Source organism: Panthera uncia (assembly GCF_023721935.1).
Source record: "Panthera uncia isolate 11264 chromosome A1 unlocalized genomic scaffold, Puncia_PCG_1.0 HiC_scaffold_17, whole genome shotgun sequence".
NCBI classification, from domain to species: Eukaryota; Metazoa; Chordata; class Mammalia; order Carnivora; family Felidae; genus Panthera; species Panthera uncia.
This window is the reverse complement of record NW_026057577.1, coordinates 127,399,433-127,425,993: the sequence shown is the minus strand read 5'-3', so window position 1 is coordinate 127,425,993 and position 26,561 is coordinate 127,399,433. Positions and strand designations below refer to the sequence as shown.

Here is a 26,561-nt window from a genome sequence, read left to right as displayed (position 1 = left end):
ATGTCAAATTTTAATTCCTGGCATATACACACCCTAAACTGAGTTTAGACAACAAAGTTTGTGGGGGAAGGGAGAATATTTATTTGTACTAAGCTTAAAATCCTGGATTTAGTTTAAACAGCATTGATTTGCACATCATAAATTATATACCAGATTGAATGAAGGAGCAGAGAAAGTTAGAAGTAAAGCACTAAGAAACTGTCAGTGGAGGGGCCCCTGAGCCCTGGGTGGCTCAGTGGGTTAAGCGTCCAATTTTAATTCAGGTCACGATCTCATGGTTCATGGGTTCGAGCCCTGCGCCAGTCTGTGTGCTGACAGCTCAGACCCTGGAGCCTGCTTCAGATTCTGTGTCTCTCTTGCTGTCTGCCCCTGCCCCGCTCACACTTTGTCTCTTTCTCTCTCTCTCTCTCTAAAAAATGAATAAAATTAAAATTCTTGTTAATTTAATAAAAAAATTTAAAAAAAGAAACTGTCAGTGGAGAAAGCAATCTGAAAGGAAGAAAGGATCACTTCTGAAATTGTTAGAAAATCATGCAATTTGAACCTAATTCCCATAAAACTTACCAGATACCGAGATGTATGCTAATGAATCTACTAGGACTACCACCCCTAAGCAGAAGAGAGGGAAATGGGAGCGGGGTGAGGAGCCAACATTCACCGAGACCTTATAATATTTGTAAGCCAGACACTGTAAGAGTTCTGAGCTTTTCCTAAAATCACAAGCCTCATTTGCTTTGACCCAGGAACTGTAGGGTCTTGAGGCATGCAAAGCTTGTTCTCACTGGACACCTGTAGTGTTCTCCTAAACTCCACACACCGTTGTCAGTTGCGATACACCTCCTAGAGACACACTTTATCCTGGGATTCTGTTTCCTTGTAGTACTTTCACAGGAACGCCAGCACCTTGCAGTCCTGCCTGTTGCCAGGTTTGCTGTTGTGCCAACCTGAATGAAGCAACTGGGGGTAATTCCAGGACTGGTGATTACGGTGATTAGTTACCAGTGTTCTCTGTGGGCTGCTTCAGAGAGAAGGCAGATTACCAGCCTGGCCTTGACATGGCTTGGCCCCTCTCGGGCTCTAATTACCCATTCCAGTAACAGTAATAGTATTGGGAACAGGAGCCTTCTTTTGCCTCTTCCTTTACAATTAATTGCTTCGAATTCCACCAGATCTATACCTCACAAAGCTAATTTATGTTAAGGGGCTGCTGGATACCCAGGAAGAGAACCATAGCTGAGAGACCTAAGTTTGGGGCAAGATTCTGGTATGAACCCCAGGGAGTGGGATGGGTGTTCTCAAGTCCCAGGGGGCGCAGGTCTTCCGTTTGTGCCTAGGTGGGTGCCATTCAACCACAGGTGGTCGCCATACCTCTGCCCCCTCTGGGAGCTTCAGCCGGATCCCTTTCTGAAGCCAGGTGAAAATGTGCTGTGAGCAGAAGTTCCTTCATGGTTTGAGGTTTGGCACAGCGATGCTTTTACTTTTCAACAAGTGTTAAAGGTGGGAAAATGGAATAAAATACAATTGAAGTCTTAAAAAACCTCTTTATGCAATGAAATGTGGGTGACTCCCCCTCTCTAGGAGAACCCCCCCCCCCTCCTGCTTTAAGAAAAGCAAACAGTCTTTTCCTGTCTTATTTGTATTCCCATTAATTAGAGACAGGAAGCCCTCGGTGGGTGTGATGTAAACAATTCAGCCTCGTGGGTCGGGCTTCCTCATCAGTTTGCAGCTGGAGATGGCTTGAGCGGCCCAAGCCCATCCTTGCCTCTCCGGGGAATGACTTGTTGACTGAACCCCGCAGACGACGGGAGGGGCGCGGGAGCGGGAGAAGGTATAAAGGAAATGCTTAAGTTGTGCAGTCACCGGTGATTGTAATTCAGCGGTGGTAAATTGGGTTCCTGCGGCAGTAAGGCTCTGACTGGAGGTTCTGAAAAGTTTCTTGACACGCTGCCCGGTGCGATGGTTGCGATTCTGGTTTGGGGCTCCCCCACCCACCCCCTGTAAGAACCCACGCTGCTGCTGGTTATGAAACGGAGCGGTTATGAAATGAACTGGTGTCGGGGAGGTGGAGCTTCTCGGAGAGAGGGAGAACTTTTGACCGGGCGAGGGTGTCTGAGAAGGGCGTTTGCTGCTCCGAACCTGCTCCCGGGGACGGCGGGAAGCCCCCCTCCCCACCCGGCACTTGATGTAAACAAAGGTGTCTGCGCGAGCAACCGCAAAGTCCGTGAAACCCTCCCGCAGGCGGCTTCCTCTTCCCCGCGAGGGAGTGAGCGGGGAAGGGGTTCTGGAATGCTGTGGAGTTTTGACAAGTGAGCAGGGGAGTGACGGGCCGAGCCGGGATCCCATTACAGTCTTTTCATAACCTCCCAGCCGGGGCTGCGGGCGGGAGGAGGGGTCCTCCCACGGACATGGAGCGGACCGAGAGGCACCAGCTCCAGAAGGAAGGCGCGGAGGCGCGCAGGGGGGCGGCGTCCCGGGCGGGGAGCCCGCGCTGAGCGCCCCCCTCCGGCGCGCAGCGGGCGGCGGCAGGTGATTAAGCTGCGGCTCGCGGGCGGGCGAGCGGGGCCCCGGCGCGCGGGATTAGCGCGGCCAGCTGCTCGCGACGCGCACGCCGGCGGCGGGAGACGAGACCCCCGAGGTGACTGCAGAACTGGAGGTAGGAATATGCTTAGCAAATAGAAAGCTCAGGCTTCCCCTCCCCATCGGGTTGGGGGTGCGGATCCAGGCTGAATCCACAAATGTAGAAATTTAGCTCCAGCCTCGGAGAAACGCCGCAGCCAACTAACTCATCTCGCAGATCACTTGGGCGTCTTGTTTTTGACCTGGGGGATTGGCGTGTTTAGAGATGGTTTGTGTTCCTTGGGAGGAGAAACTGACTTGGAGCTGGTTTGTCAATTACTCGACGGAAGGAGGCGCCCGGAGTGTGTGTGATAGGCGGAGGGGAGGGGGCCGGGAAGGCACCAGGGACAAGGCTGGAGGGGCTCCAGAGCCACGGTTCTGTCAGACACCTCGGATAAGAGGTGCTGTTGAAGCCCATGAAGTGTGTTTGTGTGTTTGCGGCGTGTTCCAGCAACCTGGGCATCTGTGACATTGCCCTTATCCCAAGCTCCTCGCTTTGGCTAGTCCGGGAGGGAATCGGAGGCAGAGAAAAGATGCGTCTCGTCTTCCACTAGTGGGAACTTTTTTTTTTTGAGCCTTCAGGGAGCCATGGCATCCTTTGGGGACAGATCTTTGCCCCAAACTACTAAACAGCCTGCTTGGACAACTCCCCCACCATTGATTCACAGAATATTTTGATTTAGTGTCCACAGACACTTTAAGATTTTAAAGATGAAAGATGTTTGGAAAGAGAATGACCTTTTCTATCACGTTGTTATTCCCTAATAGTTTATAAATACTAGGGGTGAAATTAAGTCAGTCTTGTCTGTGAAAGGGGGGTAAGAAGGAGATAACTACAGCTGTCATCCTGGGAACCATTTCTGGGAGAAAAGCTTCTGTGAAGGTAAACAATAAACACTTTTCATATAAATAGGTCAGGCTGAGTTTGATATCATAAAGGGCATGACATAAACTCTGTAAATACTATCATAAAAGGCATGACCTAAACATCTTCAAATACACATGAAATAAATAGTATTTTCAAACTTGACATGCCTAGACTGTTTTGCCCTTGCAGATGAAGTGAAAAATGAGGTACAAGGGGATCTTTCTACCTCCAATGTTAATCTGGCCATGTAACACTCACTAACCTATACCCTTTCTTTAGCTGAAATATTAACAAAGTTAACAGGACTTACTCCAATTGTTTTCAGGATCTCTAGTCAAATGCTTTGTCTTTAGGGAGCAGCCACAGGAGCCACTGGTGTAGGGTGGGCCTTGGGAAAGGACACCTTTGTCCGGTTCTACAAGAAAAGGGTTCTCAGAGTGGGCTACACACAAAACTGGAAATCAGATGTACCAGGCAAAGTGGGGAAACCCATGTGGACTCGGGATCTCAGGCTTGCTCACGCTCTTTCACCCTTAGGGTCTGTGAGCCTGCATGACTGGGTAGAATTGTCTGAGGACATACCCTAATCCAGTGGGAAAGGAAGACTTCATAAAGAGCTGCAAAGCTTCCAGAAACCGCCTTTCTGCTTGCCTTCTTGCTGCCACAAATTGCCTGACACTGTGCTTAGCATGTACAGTCCCCTTTAATCCTCCGTTCCTGCTAATCTCCTCTGTAGATCCAGGCAGGTCACACTTAGGAATTGTTTCCTTGAAGGGAAATAGTGACCCCATTCTGGCCTCTTTCCTGGGACATTAAGTTCTCTTCTCATCTGCTCTGCCAAGAGCTCAGCCCTGCCTCCTTCGTCATCTCTTCTGTTTCCCAAAGGTTTCACCAAGTACCTTTGCTGCCTTCTGGAAGTGGGTTCTCCTGAGTGGGGAACCTTTCCTGATCTGTGTTTGGGTTCTCATTCTGGAATCTGATTCCAAGTTTCCCTTTTTTCCTTAATCAAAACTATACATACATATAATTTTCTAAGTCCGATATTTCTAGAAGCAGCAGTCACTTGCCCCACCCTTCACCAATCTCAACTCGTGTGCCCCCAAAACAACCACTTTCGACTCTTTGTATGTATTTTCAAACACTGCAGGTACCCACGGCTCAACCTGGTACTCTCCCTCACCGGCCCTCAGGCCTCCTTCCCCACTGTGGATTTGCTGCTCTTGAGGTCTGCTCTATACCCGTCATCCTGGAAATCTTTCTTCATTCTACCGGGGACTCATACTGCCTCTTTCCCATGTGGCATCCCCTGGGTTCTAGATCCACATCTTCCTCTTTCTTTGTTTCTGTTCTCTTTCTGGTAAGACACATCTTCCAGAAGTTCCTAAAAAAGAGTACATGGGAAATCAGTTTTTTAAGATCTTCCAAGTTTGACTGCATGTGTGATGAGGTATGAACTCTAGGTTGGAAGTCCTTTTCCCTCAGAATTCAGAAAACATTGCTCTGCCAGGTTCAGGCTTGGCATTGACGTGTCTGTCATCCTAATTCCTGATGCTTTGAATGGAATTATTTCCCTCTCAAAGTTTTTAGGGTTTTCTCCTTGTTCTTTATAATGTCCTCTGTCTGTAATGGAATTTCTTTATAACATATCTTGCTGTGAGTTGTTTTTTTTTTTTTACCCCGTCTATTTTACTTGGCTTTCAAGACACCTCAGTCTGGAAACTCATGTCCTTCGGTTCTGAACAGTTTTCTGGAATTAAAAAAAAAAAAAAAAAATCATTTCTCTCCTCTTTTGGAACATCTATTAAGTTGGAAGGGGATCCTCATGGATTGAATTTCTAATTATTTTACTTTTTCCTCTTATATTGTCTCTCTCTTAAAAAAAAAATTCTACTTCCTGGGAAATTTCCTCCTTTTATCTTCCAACCCGTATACTGAATTTTTATGTATGCCATCAAATTTCTAATTTCCAAGAGCTCTTTAAAAAATCTCTGAAATATTCTTTTTATAACCTCCTGTTCTCATTTCACAGATGAAAAGCTTTCCAACTCTCTGCAGATCTCAATGACAGCTTCTTTGAAGCATTCCTCTATTCCCTGCACATTTTCCCCCCTCAGATTTCCTCCTAGTTTTTGTTTTGTTTTTGTTTTTAAATTTCATGCATGTTAAAAACTTTCCTCTAATGTCTGGTCCTGAACTGATCACTTAAAAGCTAACTGGAAAGTCTGCATGTGTGGATGGGGCTTACACCCAGGAATGAATAGTTCCTTCTTACAAAGAAAGACACCTAGAACAGTGTTCTGGAATCTGTAACAAAGCCTGGCACACGGTAAACTTTCCATTCCTATTTGCCAAATGACTGAATGACATAGGATCTTGCCTGGGGCCCAGGTAGTAGTGATTATTAGAAGCTCCCCAGGTGATCCGAATGTGCATCTGGCCCTGAGCACCTCTGCTGGAGGATTATCTTGCTAAACAGTTTCATTGGAGGACTCCCTCCGGTGGAAGGTCTGGAAGGTCGTTCCTCTCAGAGGAAACTAATCAGGTGAAAAGAAATCAAGTGGAAGGAATCAGGTGAGGGGAATAGGTTGGTGGCGGCATTCAGTGAGCCAGATTTGGGAGGGAGACCAGGAGTCCAATATTTGGTACGGAGACTTTGTCTTGTTCCCCGGTTTTTAAATCGGCACCCCTTCCATTAGCTACCTCTTGTGTCTCTGAGTCCAGAGTTGCTCTGATTTAGCAGAGCAAACATGACACAGAATGTAGGCAGTCACAAGGGAGCTAGGGCTAAGGAGATTACAGGGGTCTGACCGCTTCAGGCACAGACTCTTAGCAAGCTTTCCTACCTTTGGGACCCTTGTCTGGTGACCCCAATTCCAGAGACTCTCTGCAGCTCTGTGGCATGAATCCCTGCCTGCTTCTGTGCTTCCTGCCCTGTCTGCGAAGTCAGTTACTACTGGATGGGCCACTTCCCAGCTTCCAAAATTTGTTGCAACCATTGCTGCTTCAGTTCTCTTGAAGAGTTTAGCGAATCCCTCCCCCCATGCTTAAAAAAAAAATCACTTTACTCTCATTTCAATCCATCATGTTTACTGGGGAGTGATTCTCTTTGCCTCATGCCCCAACTTTGTCTTGGAACCCTCCCTGCAGTTCTTTCTGTATTTATCCCCCTCTGCTGAAGGTGATACATTATACTAGATACATTAGCATCTTCTCCCTCGTGCTATTAACCATGCTTCTTCGTATGTGTGGAGTATCCAACAGAAGGCATTTTTGAACATGTTTGATGTGATGGCTTACCACAGTTCTATCTGTGGGAATAACTGTACAGCATGTTAACTTTTTTTGAAGTATATTCATGTTCCTTTCCTTCTTTGGTCCTCACCAGAAGCCCACTGAGTGGCTTAGTGGTCATGTGGATTTGGAAGCATCCATTTTCTGAGATGATTAGCACATTCTGGTTGTGGTACCTCCATTCCACATTCAGAGACAAGTGGAGGAAAGAGTCTGTGATTCAAATCTGGGTGATGGGGTGTGAGGGAATGTCCCTTGTGGTGCTTCTAGGGAAGGTTTGCTCATTACTGAGAAAAGGCCACAAACAAATGACCCTTTTGCTTCCTGGATACGTTGCTCCATTCTTAGGCATCTTGTCTCCATTCTTAGGAGGAAACCAACACACAGGAGACAGCAGATCCCAGAGTGTCCTCAAGAAGCACTAGGCTCTCTCTTGCAGGTCCCATCCTGTGAGAATGATTAATTTCCTCCTTCTTCAAGCCACTTTGAATCAGGGTTTGGTATCGTTTGCTGCCAGACTTCGATACAGGCAGACATTTTTTTTATGTGTGGTCTCATTCCTAAGAGTGTTAAGGCAGACGGTGGGCTTACCTTACTGAAGTTCTAAGCTGATTCCTCATTCTGGCTCCAAATAGGATTCCTCTCTATTCTATTTTCTGGGCAGATGAAATTAATTTTATTCTCTCTTCAAGCTTCAAAAGAAGGAATAACTGGGGAGACATTTGGTGGGGAAAAGAGGATTCCTTGCTTTGGAGATTGTTAGCTGATCCCAGCGAGAGAACATTCTGGGGCTGTCACAGAAGGGCAGACTGTTCTTAAAATGACAAAGCAATGACGAGACCTCATACATTGGAGCCCATGAGAAGCCAAACACTAGTTTTCATTCACTGTTGTGGTTGTGGAGGCTGGCCAAGTCTTGCCTGCACACTTGGTGTTGTTTCCTCTGTCTTCCATCCTTTGTCTTTTGGGGAATCCCAGACTTTGGGAAGCTTTGGAGAAGAAATAAATTCTGAAAGTGCTCAGTGTTGTCAGGAAGACTGAATGCAGAAGAAGGTAGACAGTACCTGTTTTCCCCAATCTGACTCAAGTGGCAATGGCACACTGTCTCTATTGTAAGAGTAGGAAGCCCTCCTAATGTCTTCCATTCCCAGTGTGATGTCAGCCTAAAGAGAAGCCCGATTGGACTTAGCATTATACCATCATTGTCCTGTTTGTATCTTTTACTAAACGAAGACTGTAAGGATGAACTTCATATTGTAATACAGATAAGATTCGTTGAACACTTACTACTTGCCTGGCACTATAATAAACTTTATATGTATGCGGTAACCTAATCCTCAAAAATGATCTTATGAAGAAGATGCCATTATTATCCTGTTTACAAAAGAGATCACTTGAGGCACCCCTTAGTTAGGGAGATTGTTCAAGGTTGTCCAGCTTTTTGGTGCTGAAGCAGAGAGATTCAAATATTGGCAGTCTGGTACTGGAGGCCATTCTGTGCTATATAACATGTATGCTTTGTGCAATGTATAATTCATCATTATAGCCTGAACACCCTTTCACCATCTGTAGTGTGCAATAGGGATTCAGACATTACCATGAATGAATAAATACCAGGATTTTTCATGTCTTTACAGACTCATTAATTTTAGTGGCAGTGTATTTGCCCATCGAGTCCAAGGACCATAATTTGTATAACTATTTCCCCAGGGTTAGACATAGTAGTAACATGGGCTAGAATATCTGAGACTGGGACTGTCCTGAGAAATCCCAGGTATGTGGTCACTAATTCGGAGATGACCAGGAGACATTTTTTTTTTTTTTAACTCTCCTCCCTCCCTCACACATTACTTTTCCCATCTTCTGCCACCCTTAGGAATGATCCTAATCCTCATCTTGTTCCAGATTCCCATTGCCATCAACAGAACTGCGCATAATAGTAAATGGTGTTATAGAGGCTTTCATACTTCTGGAACCTTTTCTGAAGGTCCCTGTTAGAAGTTAAACGTTAGTTGGCAGGGAATTGCTACAAGAAATGCAGATCCCTGAAATGTCACCTGCCAAGTGCTGTTTTCCAGGTGGTTTCTCATAACATGTCATTTCGCACTTTTGAGTCCTGAGATAATATATCTGACTCCTTCATTTGTTATTTAAGACTTTTGGCTGACCTCTGGGATTCTTGTTTTAATTGCCAACTGATAGAAAATATAAATGGAAAAATGTGTGTGCAAACTTTGGAGTTTGTTTTTTTATCTTTGAAAATTGGGCTGGTAGGGATAGAAGATTAAAGAAAACTTATGAGACAGTTTTGTCTGGTTAATGGGCTATCTTCTTAACAGTTTCACTTGTTAGGCCCTATGTAAACAAATACACCGTGTGTCAAACAATATGAGCATTATGTACAAGCTATTTGCAGTTGAAGAAGTTTGTTTATATAAATTATATCTGAGGTACACCTCAGATGACCTTGATGTTTAAATTTAGATTAATCTTATGGTGAAACCTTTTTGTACAAGTCATTTTTTTGAAATGTCAAAGATACACTTGTTCCAAATATATTTCAAATGTATATACATGTGTGTATAATTTAGAAGTGTGTGCACACACATGTTGTGCACCCCTTACCTCCAATTCGTCATCTGCCTTCCTGTGCACCAAGAGGTTTAGTGCTATAAATGACAACATCTGGACTCCCTTGTCTTGTGTCTGGTTGGCTTCAGCCAATGGGAGGCACGGGCAGGGGATCAGAAGGCCGGAGGAGACAGTGTTGGGGTATTTATCCCCCTTGTCACAGAGCCCTCAGCCTTGCAAAGGTTCTGATGATGGCTAATTTGCTCCAGCTCTTGATGGGCAGCTCACTTTCAAGGCTCCAGTTTGCACTGCTTCCTCCCGTTTGCCCTTCAGACCTAAAGGTGATAACGGTTTCCCAGCTTGTTCATTGCTGGCCCCCGGGTGCTTCATCCTGCCCACATCTCTCTAAATAGTCCCTACATAAAATTCTCTCTTGTTCAACCCTTTGGAGTGTGCTTTCTCATTCCTGCTGGGTGACCTCATGATGTGTATGGTCCTCTCTTTCTCCTACACAATCTTGTCCTCTCAGGCTCTAAAATGCCAGTTACATTTACATGAGTGTGTCTGAATTTGAATTGTCCTGTCCGAGAGTTGCCCTTTCACCCTTGTGTCTGTTTTGTCTTTTCTGTTTGATTACTAGTCCTGGGGAGTGAGGCAGGGGCGTGAATTATTCCTTTTTCTTCCTGCCACGCCTAATACGCTTTTTACATACAGAGGTCACAAACAATTGGCAACTCGAAGTAGAGGAACATAGGAGTACGTGTACGTATGTGGTATGTATGTGAGTGTATCTGTGACAATTGTTTGTTTTAACCTTTGTATCCTTACCAGCTTTGGTTCATTCGTTTATGCAGTAAACAAAAATGCCACGTGCCGGTTTATAGGCAACACATTATGCTAGGCATGCCTTCATATGGTCTCCTCAGAGTTCATGAAGAGTCATAAAGGGGTTTCATTAGGAACTGAAATAGAATTTCCAAGCTATAAGGAATCAGAGCTTTCCTAACCTGGATTTATCATTCTAAGGTGCAGCTCAGGCTGAGTGGGTCTGTGCCTTGTTCTGGAGCACAGATAGTAAGTCGTATGGATGACTGGAACTTGGTCCCCCACCTCCCAGCATCCGCTCCCTTCCCCATCTCCCTCCTATCACACTGCCTGCTCATCTCCTGGGTGCTTTCTGGTGAAACAAACCTCTACAAGGTGTCCTTTAGAAAGCCTCTCTGCTGCCCCTTATTGCTTCCCTCTGTATGAAAAATGCAAACCAGATAGTCATGCTCTGGGCTTCATAAAAAGGCCCTAATAGGATGCAGACAGAGGATTCTAACCCAGGCTCCAACATCAGCCCCACGTGTAGACAGCTGGGGGAATATTTGGACCGACCCATCACCACTCTTGGATATCTCCCTTCACCAACTGTAAACTCTGGAGCAACGTTTTATGTGAGTGTATGAGGTGTTGGGATTGGGTTGGGAGTGAGTTATGTGCTCAGCAGCTCCCAGAGCCAGAGTCGCAGGCCTCATCTGTAGAAGATGCGATCTGTAAGGCCCTGGCTGCTCACAGAACCATTCTGTGGTTTGCTATTTGGCTCTGTTCCTGTGATGATGGCCCTTTATGAGTCCACTTAACACAAGGACCAGAGTACAGGTATTCCTACAAAATCAAAAACTTTGGCTCTGTTATACTCACCTTAAAGCTGGTTTAAGATGGACAAGAAAAAGCCTTAACAGAAACAAAGCAGATTGGCCAAGATTGGCATCACCCGTGTGTGATAAGATGAATGTAATTAATGTCCCGTCCTCCCTACCTTACCTTCTTTCACATATGCAGGTCAGCGGGGAGGTGGGGAAGATGGGTGTGTGAAGCTGATAAGTTGTTTGCCTTCACCTGTAAGCCTTGGGTTCAAGATTAAGGGAGGAAAAGGCAGGACAGTGTCTTTACTGAGTCCTGCTATTAGCTGGGCTTTAACTAAAGAATCTCACGCCCAGAGAAGTGTTAAGTCCATTTTGCAGATTTGGAAACTAAGGCTCAGTAGGGCTGTGACCTACTCAGAATTATGTAGCTACTATAAAGTGATCTATCACATTTTTAACTCTGTCTCCCCAAATAAACTTTGTCAGTGACGTAGTGACGTTCCAAACCCAGCTGGCCCACTTTTGCGCTGAGTGACGCTGGGGAGAGTTAACTAGCTTCTCTGCGTTGGTTTTCTCAACTGTAAAGTGGGAATAAGGTGTGCCACTCCCTCTAGTTAGTGGTGACAGCTGAGGTATTGCACGTAGAGTGTTCATCACTGTGTCGGGCACATAACCCTTTAATGAAATTGAGCTCCTGGGCCCTTGGAGCTGGGTTTTGCGGCTCCTGTTTTCTGGGCATGCTTTGTTGTCTGTCAGCTGTTAACTTCCCTGAGCCGTTTCCTTAGTCCTCAAATCAGGCCTAGGTGAAAGGTCCATTTTCTTAATGGAAAAAATCCCAAGGAGAACAAGACAAATCCCCCATCTCTCGTGTTATAACTGTCAAGCTTCCAAAAGTGTGCGGTCTGTGTGTTACTTGAGGATATAACCCACTCAAGTCTACGGCCAGGCTGTAGACTTGGTCAGCTGCCCTGGAGGTAGCTTTCTGAATCCAGCCAAATTCCAGCAACACTTCCTCAGTTCTACCGCTCAGGTTTTCCTCTCTTTCATGACTCACTGTCCCTGTTGTAAAGAAAAACTCTATTTATTGTTTTCATTGATGTTACACACAATACTCCCTGAATACTACTTCACTTCTGGTCACCAAATGTGTGTGTGTGTGTGTATAAAGGTTTCCTCAAACCAAACAATTCTGGGACCCTAGCTGGGTGTCCTCCAATTCAACTGAGTTCAGACACTGTCTACCTGGAGAGAGTGTCAGACCCCACATTTTAAGGGCTCAGTCCCACGATATCGTACCCCTCCCCTCCCCACAATAGTCCAGATGCCAACTGAGGTTCCAAAGTCTGACCAGCTGGCTATAAATAGGTTCCCATGACCCCTCCCATTAGTCATTAGTGTTAATTAATTGGGTTTGATGAATTTGCTAGAGCAGCTCACAAAACTCAGGGAAACAGTTTACGATTAGATTACTGGCTTATTACAAAAGGATAAAACCCAGGAGCAGTCAAATGGAAGATACATGGGGGAAGGGGCTCAGAAGCTCTCTGAACCCCATCCTCTTGTTTTTTTGTGGAGGCTTTGTTATATAGACATGCTTGATTAAATCGTTGGTGGTTGAAAATCTCCAGCCCCTCTCCCCTCCCTGGAGGAGAGGTGGGATTGAAGGTCCCTACCCTCTAATCTGAGTCTGGGTCCCCTGGCAACCAGCCCCCGTCCTTAAGGACTTTCCAGAAGTCACCACATTATCCTAAACTCAGATGTGATTGAAAAGGGCTTGTTATGAATAACAAAAGACACCTAGTTAACCTTTATTGCTCCGGAGCTATTTCGGGAACTAAATACTCTGAGGAAAAATGCCCCTGGGGCTCTTATATAAGGAATTACAAGGGTTTTAGAAGCTCTGTGCCAGAAACAGGGAACAAAGACTGAATATTATTTCTTATACTCACAATAATCACACTGTTGTGTATATTCGTCATCATTATCCTCTTTTCTCCTGCTCCCATCCCTCCAACTGAAATTTAATGGCCGCAGTTAGCATCTTTACAGCTTGGAGTGTTGTCCATTGTTCTTTTCCGCTTTGGTCACTGAAATGGGTCCTAGGCAGGGGCTCAGTGAAGCTCTCGAGGTATTCAGGCCCTTCTCTAGAATGGTCCAGAAAGTTTTCCCCTTTGCTTACATATAGCCATCTTTGTCTTTCTTTGCCTTTGGTAAGGCCCTTTAGCAGTGCTAGAACTGAGCTCAGAGTCTTGCTGCTGGAGCATCTGAGGACAGAGAGAGGGCAGGTCTCACCCCCTTTGGAGGGCAGTGATGGGATCTGGGGGGACTCAGGACCACACAGCTGGCCAGGAGTCTCCCCATTGTAGCTAGTCTCCTGTCACCCTGAAAATTATCACATCACAACTGCATAAACCATTTTTAAAAGAAGAAAGAAAAGACAGAAAGCATAGCCCTCCCAGGCTTGCTTGTGTGTCAGCGCCCATCTGCCTGTGGGAGAGGCACCTGATTCTGGATCCTCTAGACCTAGCATTTTGGATTACCCTGGAATCCCCCAGTTCTGCTCTGAGAAAGTCCACTTAGGATTCTGTACTGTGTTGCCATGGCTGGCTGCTGAGGAGCAAAGGCAGATGTGAGGCAATACAGAAAATGAAGTTACACGATTTGCCTCATATGCCCAAATGGAAGACATGGTTCCTTCGCCCCTCAAAGAGTTATGATCAGAAATGAGGGAGCTGCCTTAAATTTAAGCCCACAAACTGTCTCATGCTATGGGGAGATCTCACAGTTATTTTATTTTGAACATCAAAATATTGTTGAGAGAACACACAGCCTGAAATGACCTTTGTCAGTGCTGGTTTTAGATGCTTATACAGGTCAACAGAGGAAGTCATATTTAAAAAAAAAAAAAAGTTTAAAAAAATCTAGTAATATTTTTGGGCATCTGACCTCACAATAACAAGTGTTGGATTTCTTTGTAAACAAGACTTTTAAAGATCATTTAAAAATGGAACAAGTTAAGACCCTTCTCCAGATCACATCACACGAAGGGGATAGTGGAAGAGACTCAAAATGTAGCCATGCTCGTAGGAAGGTGTAAAAGTGCCAGTGCCACTGAAGACTTTGAATAAATGTTTTTCTAAAGTGTAAGGAAACCAGAAATATTTCTAAATTAGCACTGACTTGTATGATTATGTAATATTTACATATATATTTATGCATATACAATTATGTGCATTACACATCATTAAATAGCTTAAGGTAAATATTTTAAATGTTACATTTTTAATATCTTGGAATGTTTACATCTAATGATAGAGATTTTTTTCATTTACATCACTTACATTTATCTAACAAATCCCCCCCCCCCCCATTTTTTTAAACTGTCTTCTGATTGGGACAGTAGGGGATCACTTATGTTTGAGTCACCTTATTTAGCTGAGATGTCTTGCTCACCTGTAACTCTATAGGAAATGCTAACTGATGTCAAGAAGTATATTTGTAATATATTGTTTTGTCCTCTTGAATCATTGTTTCAATAACTTGATTTTTTTTAAGTTCATTTATTTTGAGAGAGACAGAACATGAGCAGGGGAGGGGCAGAGATAAAGGGGGGAGAGAGAATCCCAAGCAGACTCCAAGCTGTCAACAGAGAGCCCGACGTAGGGCTCGAACTCACCGTGAGATCGTGACCTGAGTCCACATCAGGAGTCAGTCACTTAACTGACTGTGTCACCCAGATGCCCCTCAATAACTTTATTCTTGTTTTTACTTGAACTCTCTTGGTTTGCAAATGCCAAACCAACATAAAATAAAGTGAACAGAAATGCAGAATATTAAAATGGCTCAAATTTTAGTATCTTCTTTAAAATCAGTAAGGGATCTAAACTGGGAAAGGGGTATAACTTCTACTTAAGGTTCCTTCTGTCTAGACATGTGGCATTTGGAGGTGCATTGAGCAGATGAAGAGGAGTGTGGACTTTTGTAGAAAGCTAGAGCACTTAACACTATAGATGACCATGTGAGCAGAGCTGAGAGCCCGTCGGTGGAGAAGTAGTCTATAGAGCACAGTCAGTCTTGGGCAGCCTGTCAACTTGTGGTTTTGGTGAAACAAACAAGGAGAGTTCCCCTCAGGAAAAATCACAGGCACAGGAAGAACAGACCTCACTCCTCTGGCCCTTTTTCATCCACCACATGAGAGTATGGATGTGGGTCCTCCCCACAGAGCCTCAGGCCAACAAGCAATCACAGGCCAATAGGGAAATTTCCACTCAGAAAAAACAACATTTCCAACAAGAAGCCACCTTACAAAGAACTTTGTCTTCTCTTGAGATGCATTTTCCTAGAAAGTAAACACAAGATGTATTTAATTTCAATATGTTGCTGTTAACTGGTGTTATCATAGTTCCATCCCTCCCCCAAAGCATGCTTTTCTCCCCTTTAAAAAATGTTACAGAAATTGGGGACCATTTCAGTTGCTGAAAAAGCAAGGTTGCCCCCAAACTTGCAATGTTGGGTATTAGTCAAGGTTCTCCAGAGAAACAGAATGGGAAGGAGAGATGTATGTGTATGGGGGGGGGGTGTTATTTTAAGAAATTGGCTCATGAGATTGTAGGGGCTGGCAAGTTTGAAATCTGTAGGGCAAGCCAGCATGCTGGAAATTCAGGCAGGGTTTCTATGTTGCAATCTTGAGAATAATCCTTTCTCCTTTGGGAAACCTCAATTGGATGAGGCCCACCCTCCTTATGGAGAGTAATCTGTTTCATGAAAAAAGTTTACTGATTGAAATGTTGATCACATATAAAAAATACCTTCACAGCATCATCTAGACTGGTGTTTGACCAAACATCTGGGTACCATAGTTTAGCCAAGTTGACACACAAATTAATCATCACAGTTGGGATCGATAACTTCATTTATGTCTCCCCTATTTATGTACTGTATTTTGAGGTTAAGAATAAGATTATAGATAATCAAGAAAATACTCTGTGGTTGATAGGGAAGTTTATGAAGAAAATCTAAATTTAACATTTGAGTTTTGAGAATCCTTTCTTAAAAAAACGTAAAAGATATAGAACATGCAAAAAATAATCTAGCAAACATCCATCCATATTCCTGCCACTCAGATTTAACAGCTATTAGTATTTTTCTGTATTTGCTTTAAGGGCTTTGTTTAAACAAAGCCAAAAGTCATAAGTAAAGTTCCTGTAGCCTTTCCCCATATTTTCTTCCAGTTTAATACATATCCTTCGAGCCTAAGTTTTAGATATACAAGTGCTCTAATTTACACATATGCATCTTAATGTGTGTGGTTTAAAAAAAAAAAAATTCATTTATTTTGAGAGAGAAAAGGAGAGAGAGAGAATCCCGAGCAGGCTTCCCGCTGTCAGCACCGAGCCTGGCACAGCTCAGTCCAGTCTCACGGATGGTCAGATCATGACCTGAGCCAAAATCAACAATTGGACACTCAACCGAGTAAGCCCCTATGTGCTCCTTAACGTGTATTTTTTTAATTTTTTTTTAACATTTATTCATTTTTGAAAGGCAGAGAGAGACAGAGCATGAACAGAGAGAGAGGGAGACACAGAAACAGAAGCAGGCTCCAGGCTCTGAGCTGTCAGCACAGAGCCCGATGCGGGGCTTGAACTCACGGACCACGAGATCATGACCTGAGCTGAAGTCGGCCACTTAACCGAGTGAGCCACTCAGAGCCCCAACGTGTATTTTAATTGACATAAATGGCATCCTGTTACATCTTGCTTTTTCTACTTTTTATATTTTTTTGAGATCTGGCCACGGTAATAGAACCATTCATTTTAACTGCCTTTTCTGTTTTAAGAACATACTCTACCTCTCCTATGTTTTTCATTCAGTAATTTTTCATATTTAGGTGGGTGTTGTTTTTACACTTTCATGTGGAAAATGTAGAATTCGATCTTTACCTCAGTCTAAGGAGAAAGACAGATTTAAGATGGATTAAAAATAAATTTCAAATGGATTGCAAATCTAGCAGTGATTAGTGCTCTCACCCCACATATATAGTCCCTAAAAATAACTATAGGTAGGTCAGTGTCAGCCTCTGTCTTCCGTTCTATACTTTGTCTATTCCTAAGTCGATATACATTGTTTTAATTACACTGTTTTAATTTCTAATGTGTTTTCGGATAATCCACCCTCTTTGTACTTTTCCAGAATTGTCATAGTTATTCTCAGTTCTGTACTCTCCCATATAAATGATAAAATATTTTTCAAGTTTCCTAAAAATTCTTGTTGACATCTTTCACTGAAATTATTAATTGGGAAACACATCTTTAAAATGTTGTCTTTCTCTGTAGACAAGGTTTATCCATTAATCCAAATCATCTTTTATATCCTTCAATAAAGTTTTATAATTCCTTACAAAGCAACATTAGTTGCTTTCAGATTTATATTTCTTTCTAGTTTGTATTAGTATGGAAGCTGATTTTTTTCTTCCTTTGTTCTCGATACTGCTGGTATAAAGGAATGCTATGGATCTTTGAATTTGGATTTTTGTTACCAATGTTGCAGCATTTCCTGTTCTAACTGTTTGGAGATTGGCCTTGATAATTAAAGATAAAAAACTGATTACAGGTCTTCACTACCATTCTGAATAATAAATTTCATAATTACATTGTCCACCCCTGAGCATAGTGAATACAAAGGACCTTGACTCTGAATTCGGGCTGTATGTCAAGGGACATAAAGGTGAAAACATAGAGTGGGCCACCAGTTTCGAGTGGTGACCAGCTATGGCCTCAAATTCAATTCTTACAACATTTTAATGTAAATGCAGCTTTTCAGACTGTTGAGTTCTCATGCCAGACTGCCCAGTTTCTTGCATTATCACATCCAAATGATGTTGGAAGCTGTGCCTCAGATTTCTTTAAATTGGAGGTAACAGTATTATCTATTCGTGGTGGATCGTGAGGCACTAATGAGTTATTGCAAATACCTGGCCTAGTTGAAGTTTTTAATAAACGTTAACTATTTTTATGAGATATCCTTACTGAATTTTTTATCTTCAGGTATTTCGAAATCTTTCAGATGTGTAGCATAGGATTGGTGTTAGTTTAGACTCAGTAGTGCTTTATCAGAATGTTGACCTTTTCTCCTTTATAACTTGCTTTAAAACACTTTGCTGTGTTCACTGTAATCCTATGCCTAGTATCATAATGCAGGTCTCTGGGCCCCTCCTCTATTCACTGGAAGTGCTATCTGGCCCATGCCTCCCACACTGGCCTTTTTTCTTGTTCCCACACGACTAGCTCCTTTCCTTCTCAGTGTCCCCATCACCCATCTTGACTTCCTAGAATTTTGGTCTAAAGCACTGTTCTCTTTATCTGACCCTCAGAAGAACACAGACAGTCTGGAAACCCTGAATGGCATTGCTTGCTGTAAGGTTTCTGGGCCCCTAGTGATTGAAGGGCCTCCGCTTATGTTGAAATTTGGTGGAAAATAGCTAACCTGGTGTCTTAAACATCTGCTGTTGTATACCCTGCTGTCGCTGCCTGCCCACCGTAGAAACGTGGCCCTGTGCGGTGATGAAGGTGGACACTTCATCACAGTACTGAAGGTACTACTTGGACTATGACATTGACGTGATTATTCCACTGGGGGTGGCCGGCCATTTTTTTATATTCTAAGTCCTGTTGGTGCTGGGGTGCTCAGATAGGTATTAAGAATTGACATTTCTCCTCAAGTATGACCAGCAAGTTGTCATGCGTTCTGTTTTAGAGCGCAAAGGCTGGAGTTGAGAGCATCTGTAGTCATTCTGAGAGCTTTCTTCTAAGTCTCTTCTTAGCGAGGGATAGAAGAGTACGCAGCGTGAGGAATCACCAGATCAATTTTAGCAAGAGGCAAACCTGGTTGCTCTTTCATGCTTGCATTTTATTTGTTGGCTCCTTCTCTTCCAGCCTCTCCAACATTCAGAGCTTCAGAGATCTGCGAGGATCGGGGATTTTCTTTCTTCTCAAAGCAGATTTTAAATGTTTTTCTGCATAGCACTTCTCTTTATCTTCAGCATCTTTGTTAAATACAGTGAATCTTGATTCTTTTCTGAGATGAAAAGAAGGGTGCTTTCAGTGACCAAGCTGATCTGGGTGTGATTCAATCCCTGGATCTGACGTTGACTCCACCAAAGGTGGGCTTCTGAGATGACTCACGCTTTCTCTAGCAACACCTGACTTTGAAAGACCAGAGTAATGTGGGCATTTTTATTTATGATTTGTACTGAAGTCCATGGAGGTTAGTCCTGCTTTGGCCAATTTGATGACACAGATTGTTCTATTATTATTTACATCTTTTAGGATGCATCCAAATTTTGCAACACACAAATTGCCTGTGTCCAACATTCCCCTATACAGTGCATTTCATCCTGTGTTAGTTATCATGCTTATGAATGCGTAGGAAGCAAACATGTTTGAAATTCTATGAACAGAATGTTTTTTCTTTTTTACTTTTCCACAGCGGCTTTAGCCAGTATTCTCATTGGCAGAGATCAGAACTTGATCTGCAGAAACCCTATTTTGATTGGCTATAGGGCTTTCGTAACCCTGTAGCTAAATACCAATGTATGAAATGGTTATTGTTCCCTGGAGTGGTGGGCCTGGGCCAGAACACATTCTTTGTGATTGCCTGGGGGATGGATGTAAGTGTCCTCACAGCCAAGTCAAGTAAATAGGAGCTCCTATAACCTCAGACACAGAGATAGAAAGGTAGCCCTCTGGCTATGGTTTTTTGTTTTTTGTTTCGTTTTGTTTTGTTTTCTTTGTTCTGTTTTGTTTTTTTTCCTTCTGGCTATGGTTTGGGACTGGGATTTCTAATCAGCCAGTTGACATTTAACTGAAGGTTCTCCATCACTCTGCCCCTGTGTGGTCAAAGAGTTTTAAGACCCACATCTAATATTTGCCATTACGATTGGATTTGACTTGCTCTGTAAATTAGGGTTATTCTCTCAGGAGTGTATTTTTAATAATTATGAGCTGGCTTATCTCGTCCCATTTCCTCATATTCGAGAGTGTTTAGTCTACTCTCGCCCCTCATTCTGGACGTGCAAAAACCCATCCTAAAAGTTGATGGCTTTGCAGACCTGATACGTGGTGAAAACAAAGTCCATTGATTCCATGTGTGTGGCATTGCTAAGCGACATATATTCATCAACACTAAACCTGGAAACCTAAGAGGTGCAGGCCCTATTCCTGTGTCCACTTTATAGAAGAGGAACCTGAGACTTGGGTCCTATAATTGCTTAACCTCCTCAAGGTTATTATCTCAAGTCAGTAATTAGGACAGCAGGTGAGAGAAAAACCCCACACTAGAATGGCTGACTCCATCTCCACGAGGTTTTTGAAAGGGGCCTTGAAGCTCTAGATGTCCTTAAAAACAGGCATAACAACCAGAAGCCTAAAGAATTCCATAAATAGGGAGGAGGAGGAGGAGAGTGGTCGTAGGTTCTCAGCAGTATTGCTTTCAATTATTCCATTTGGATTTTCATGACCCTGGTAGTCCTTCTTACATCTCACTTTTTAGGCCACCTGCTAATGGGTGGCTGTCCTAGCAGAGGTTACATTGAGAAGTGCAGTTGAAATTTCTTACAAGAGCAGATTGGATCATTCTTTGCTTGTTTTTAGCTATAGTGAATGGTTTTGGAGGTGAGCATTTTTTTGAGACCTGTAATTTGACAGGCCTAGTTCTGGGTTTTAGAGATCCAGAAGAGAAGGACAGATAGGATTCCTTGCTCTCATTTCGCTTATGTTCTAGTGGGGAGAAATAGGAAGTTGACACAGTAGTATACAACTGGAAAGCAATGATAAGTGTCTTTTTAAATTGAGTTTTTGAGTGAAATTTTATTTCACTGTTTATTTTATTAGCATGTTACTTTCTTTGATGGGAGAAAAGTACACGAATCAAATGCCGAATAGCTGTGTTTTGTTGTCATATCAAAGTGGAATGAAACTAGACTCTATACTTTAAAGACTGTACTGGGTTCCTAGAACCAGAGTAGAGCTTAGTTCTGGTCTTACTTCTGTTAGGAGACCTTGAACTCCTCCCTCCAGCAGCCTTATCCTGCATTTCTTCATTTGTTACATGAGGGAATTGGACTGAATCTGTGATTTCAACCTCTGCTCTTGGAAGCTCTGAGGAGTCCCTCAAAATGAGAGTTGGGAGTTGGGGGGGGGTGGTTGGTAGGACCTTCAGAGGCTGGTTTATCCTCAACCAGAGAAGTTTGGCTGTTGTCTGTCTGTTACTGGGGGTTCCCCTGGATGGGAGGAAGGAATTTATCACTGAAAAGAACAATTTGGACATCGCTGTGTTGTGCATAGGAAACCACCCTGTTTGTGGGAAAATTCCAGGAGCAAAACTTTAAAAAGACTGAGAGAAATGTGTAAAACGTCTATAACAGACAGATTGTCAGAATATGTAAAAACCTGTAAGTTACGAGGGGAAAGTAAATGACCCAAAAGAAAAATGGACAGAGGAATGGCAAATCACAGAAGAGAAAATGCAAATGGCCAATAAACATGAGACAAAATGCTTAATCTCTCCAATGGAAAGCAGTGGGATTTCTTTGTTTCTAATACTGTCCACCATCCATTCTGGATCGTGTCCCGTTTAAGGTGAGGCTTAGGCAAAAATGAAGAGAATGATGGAATCAGGTGTGGGAAGGTTAGGGAAAGGAGTGCTGCCATACTGTGAAGGGGGGTGAGCCGCAGCTGTTCTGTCACATTACACATAAGCTGTGACCCATCGCTTTCACCTCTAGAATTGTATTCTAGCAAAATACTTGCATCTGAATGTCTAGTCACTCCAGAACTGTTTGAAATGGGGGAAAATGCAAATTAAACATCCATACAAGAGTGACTAAATAAAACACAGTCCACATCGTGCAAAACTATGTGTCAGTTTCAGAGAAGGAAGTGGGTCTCTTTGTGTAGATAGAATGAACTCTAAAACATATCATTAAATGAAGAGAAAACACAGTGTAGAGTGGTAGGTACAATATGTAGCCAATTAAGTAAAGCAATATATATTTTTTGCCCTATGTGAATATAACAGTATGTAAATGCTGCATCCAGAAGGTCTAGATGAAAAACAGAAAACAGTGGTTATTTGGGGGAAGGAGAGTGGAATTAAAGAGGAAATTAAGGCTTATCTATATAATTTGGGTAAAATGCAGAAAGAATGTATCCATATAGACCTTAAGCAATTAACACATTTGTTGAAAGTCTGTCACTGTACAAGATGACCTCTGAGATGGGTAGTGGCTCAGAAGTTTGGTTTCATTTGCCCTGCCATTGCCAAGTTGTTGCTGTGCCTCCCGTGGGCCTCTTCCTTCCCTGCCCCTCCTTCTTCCTCCCAGCTTGCTGAGCCTGTTGCCCCCACTCCCTTCCTCCCTCCTCCCTCGTTGAGGATTTGCCAGCTGAAGAAATTCCTCCCTTTGCCCTTTCACCCTTCTGAGAACTGTGGGCTGGCAGAGGACCAGCAAACTCCCTGCAGGAAACTGCTTCTGTGAAGGATGTTGTAGATGGAGCGTGGGCCCTCTGCCATGTCTCGGGTCCTTTGCTATGTCCCTGGTCCTCGTGCCCAGGGTGGAATTCAGTTCTTGCATTAGGACCAATTGACTCCACACACCAGGCCCAGAAGGACTAATGCTTCAAGTAGATTCTGTCAATGTCGTTGAATGTCTACCGGGTGCGAGACTTTGTGCCAGGCTGTAGGCTTATGAGTTCTTGGATGAGTATAGCCTCCTTCTGCCTAGTTCCTAAAGTTTTGATAGGAGCCGGACTCATTGTTTGGTTTCTGTATATTGACCACTCTGATATGTTCTAGAAATCCTACAAGCCTGTTGCAGAGTGCATGCTAAATAGTCCAAAACACAGATACAGATTCTTAGAGTAAGAATTGTATTAGGAAAACGACTCTTGCCTCGGAAATGCTTGGAGTGAATTTGGTGCCCTGGAGATTCTCAGAGGAGGGACTTCAGGTGTTAGTGGAGGGGATCACATTATGAGTTTGCGAGTTTTCACTCATCCACACACTGTGTTCTGTTTCATTATGCCTTTTGAGGTTTAGAGGCCGACCTGAGGATTGAGGATGCTATCGAGATGGCAGCTCTTCCGATAGGAACTGTTTTAACAGCAGAAAAGTACCACGCCTGAGATCCGGGAGTCCGCTTGCCTTATCTTGCTCTGCTTATCATCAGTTGCCTGTTGTTCTTGTGGAACAATGGGACTAATTTTCCATAGGAATCTTTGAAAATTGAGCATAGCTACCCAGAGAACTGTCAATTAGGAAGACAAAGTTGAGATCACCACCAGCACAAATGCAGAGGGTTGCATGTGCACACACTCTTATTTCAGAACTTTCTCTTCTCTTTGGTTTCAACCATCAGTTTTCTTAGGTTTTTTTTTTTTTTTTAAAGCTTTTTCTAAAGGAAAAATAAAATAGATTGGCCTACTGGGGGCCACACAGAGCTCTGAAAGGCTGCTTAGCTAAGGGCAGTGAAAGTGGGGTTAACCTCAAACACAGGCTGCTGTTTGGGGCCACATCAGAGGAAAACCGCTCTATTTTCCAAGCCTGGGTTCCAGGGGTGCCGCCGTTTCGGTCCATTTAGAGTACTGGGATTTTGAAGGAGCAGCTGATGCCCATGGACCGTTTCCTAAACAAGAAAATAGGGTTGGGTTGCTCAAGACCAAATATTAGGTTTTTTGAGGTAGTGGTCTTCTGTTAACTGCTAACTTGCTGGTTTATACTCTCCAAGGCATGTTAAATTATTTTAGGGGTTGGGGGTATTTTTCCAAGCATTTCTATAATAATTGACACTCAGTGTAGTAACAACCAACTGTTGATTATATAGATTTTCTTAACACTAAATCATTCACTGAGAGAAGTCAATAGCTTAACTGATTTTAATTGACTGCTATTTGGAAATCTTTATGGTAAATACTCTGAAGGATAGGAGGATGAACAGAGATACCATCAGTCTGGGATCACACACACACAAACACACACACACACACACACACACACACACATACACACACACACACACACACACATACACACACACTCACACACACAAGGCCTAGGACCCCACCATTTGGGAGAGCAGTCCCATTGGATGATGGGTAAACAAATGTTGGGCAGAACAGAGGTGTCCAGCATCAAGATACCCCAATGCATGGAACCAGGAAAATCTCTAGACCAACCTCTCTCTGCTTCTCAGTTTCTCCTTCCTCTGTTTGCTTGCTTCTCCTCCCCATTTCCCCCAATCACATACATTTCGTGAATTGTTCTATTGTTTTTCTTTGGAAAGATTTATACATTTGTACAGAAAATCCCAGAGCCTTTTCCTCTTAATGCTATAAAGTTGCCTTTAATGAGGCATTTGGAAGGCCACCCAGCCACTTGAAATCTGAAGTGTCACACTGAAGGATTGTTACCAACAAGTATTTACACTGGAGCCATGGTATTACTTTCCCTTGGCAATTGATTAGTTTACTGCAAGAGCCAATAAATCCTTGGCCAGTGAAAAACAGATCGGAGGGGAGGAGCTTCTGTTTCAGGCCATTTTCTTTAGGAATGCTTTTAACACTTAGCCCTGGGGAGGATTGTGTCCATTGGTGTTGTTAAATAGCTGGAGTTGGCCAATTGAGGGCGCTGTAAGGACAGTCCTGTCAGGTGGGAAGCAGTGAAAGTGACTGGGTCTCCCTGGTCCCTGGATTTGCACAAACCTAACACTTCTATTGAGAGAATGTTTGAAAATGCACTTTCTTGAAAGTAGGACTGTGTAAATAATTGATTAGGTCTGAAGGAGTGATCTGAGTATAACAGGCAGGGGAGCTGTGGGACAACTGTCCCCCATTGGCCTGTGCCTGTTTTATGTGTTGGGAACAAAAACTCTGCTGCTTTCTTTGTGAGAGAGCCTAGTTGTGGCCCTACTGCGTCAACACAAAGGGCTTCTCTCTTTGTAGGCGTTAAAATACATGTGGACCATTGCCTTCCTGAGTATTTGACAGGGCTGGGATGTTCTTTTCTGTTTTTTGTTTTGTTTTGTTTTTGTGTTTTATTGTTGTTTTGGTTTTTTGGGTTTTTTGTTTTTTTGAGAAATCCAAAAGAGGCTATAGAGCAGTGGTGTCCAATAGAATTTTCTCGATGATGGCAGTGTTCTCTATCTTTGGCGGCCAGTATGATAGCCACTAGCCACGTGTGGCTATTGAACCCTTGGAATGTGTGACTGAAGAATTGAAGTTTTAATTTTAACTAACATAAGTTTAAATAGCCACATGTGATGAGTGGGTATCATTGGGTAGTGCAGTTCCAGGGGGCTTTTATGCTTTTTCTGTAAGAACTCCTGAGTTAATCCCCTTTGACATTCATAGGCTGCTTGAGAGGGGTGGAGGTTTTTGGTAGGTAGCCTATTCCCAATAGGGAAAATGAAGAAACCAGGACCCAGAGAAGCCAAAGGATGGGTTCGTTGACCAGTAAAACAGCAGAGCTGGAACTAGGGCCAGGGCCCCTCTGCCTTGACTCCCATCTCTAACAGCCCCTCAGAGCCCAGATGTTAATTAGAAGTATGACTTAGCAGGGGACCCTAACCACAAAAGGAAGGCTTGCTGAACATCTGGAATCTTGGCTGTGGGCTGTGTATTTAATCTTCTCCTTTAAAATCAAACAGGCGTAATAAGCAGCGGGATTTGAGGAAGCCCGCTGGGCCCTTAAATCCAAGGAGGAGTTTCTCTGGAACCAGAGGAAATGGGCCAGACAGGTGAAGTCCTCCCCTCCCCTCTGGCCCCCTTTATGTGGCTCTGTCTGTGACAATTACAAGTGGGAAAGGACCCGAGGAGACTTATGGTTCTAGTTTCCTATCCTTAATGTGCTGTAAAAAGGCCAGACCCCAAGACAAATGGCATACACTTGGATAATCCTGATTTTATCAGTGCTTCTGGCAACTGTATTAACACGCCCCTTGCTGCTGCATAAACCAGAACCTTAAACACCAAGTCTGTTAATTGGTGCCAGTGCCATCCTCACCTTCTCTGGTTCCTACCACTCCTCCATCCTTGAGGACTATAAGAAAAGCTGGGGGATTTTCCATTTCTTACGGGCAGCTTAGAGAGAGAGTGGTTTCATGGGCAGAATTCTGAGCCACGGAGCAGTGACATCTGGGTTGGAACGGCGAATGCTTGCCAGCATCATTGGTTTTCAGTAGTCCTGGTGTGGATTTAATATCAGTGTGGCTTTCTCCACTGCCCCCAACACTTCTAGCCATTACTGGCCTCATCCAGCATCTACATTGTGCCAGGGGGTTCAGAGAAAGCAAAGTCCCTTTACTGTCATCAAAGGATTGACTAGATAATTAGAAGGGAAATCTGCTGTAACAAATCAAAATTACCCAGCATGCTTTCTAATTCTTAACACACTAATTTCTGGATTACCTGCTTCTCAGTCAGTCTATTTATCTACTCAACCACCAACCTACCTGCCTATCTACCTGCAGTAACTGCAGCAGATAATGGGGAAATGACTTAAAAAATGAACAAACTAACTCCATAAAAACCAACAGC

At 43.5% G+C, this 26,561-nt stretch overlaps 1 protein-coding gene across 2 annotated transcripts in view; it reads left to right on the top strand.

Annotated features, from left to right (window-relative positions):
- PDZD2 (PDZ domain containing 2) overlaps positions 1 to 26,561 on the top strand; it is a 363,661-nt gene that overhangs the window by 173,039 nt on the left and 164,061 nt on the right. The window contains exon 1 of one of the 2 annotated variants that reach the window (XM_049648231.1): positions 2,320 to 2,653. The exons of the other annotated variant lie outside the window; for it this stretch is intronic. The gene's annotated coding sequence lies outside the window, so the exon portion shown is untranslated. Of the gene's footprint in view, positions 1 to 2,319; positions 2,654 to 26,561 lie in introns of those variants that run through there. 2 annotated transcript variants of the gene reach the window in all.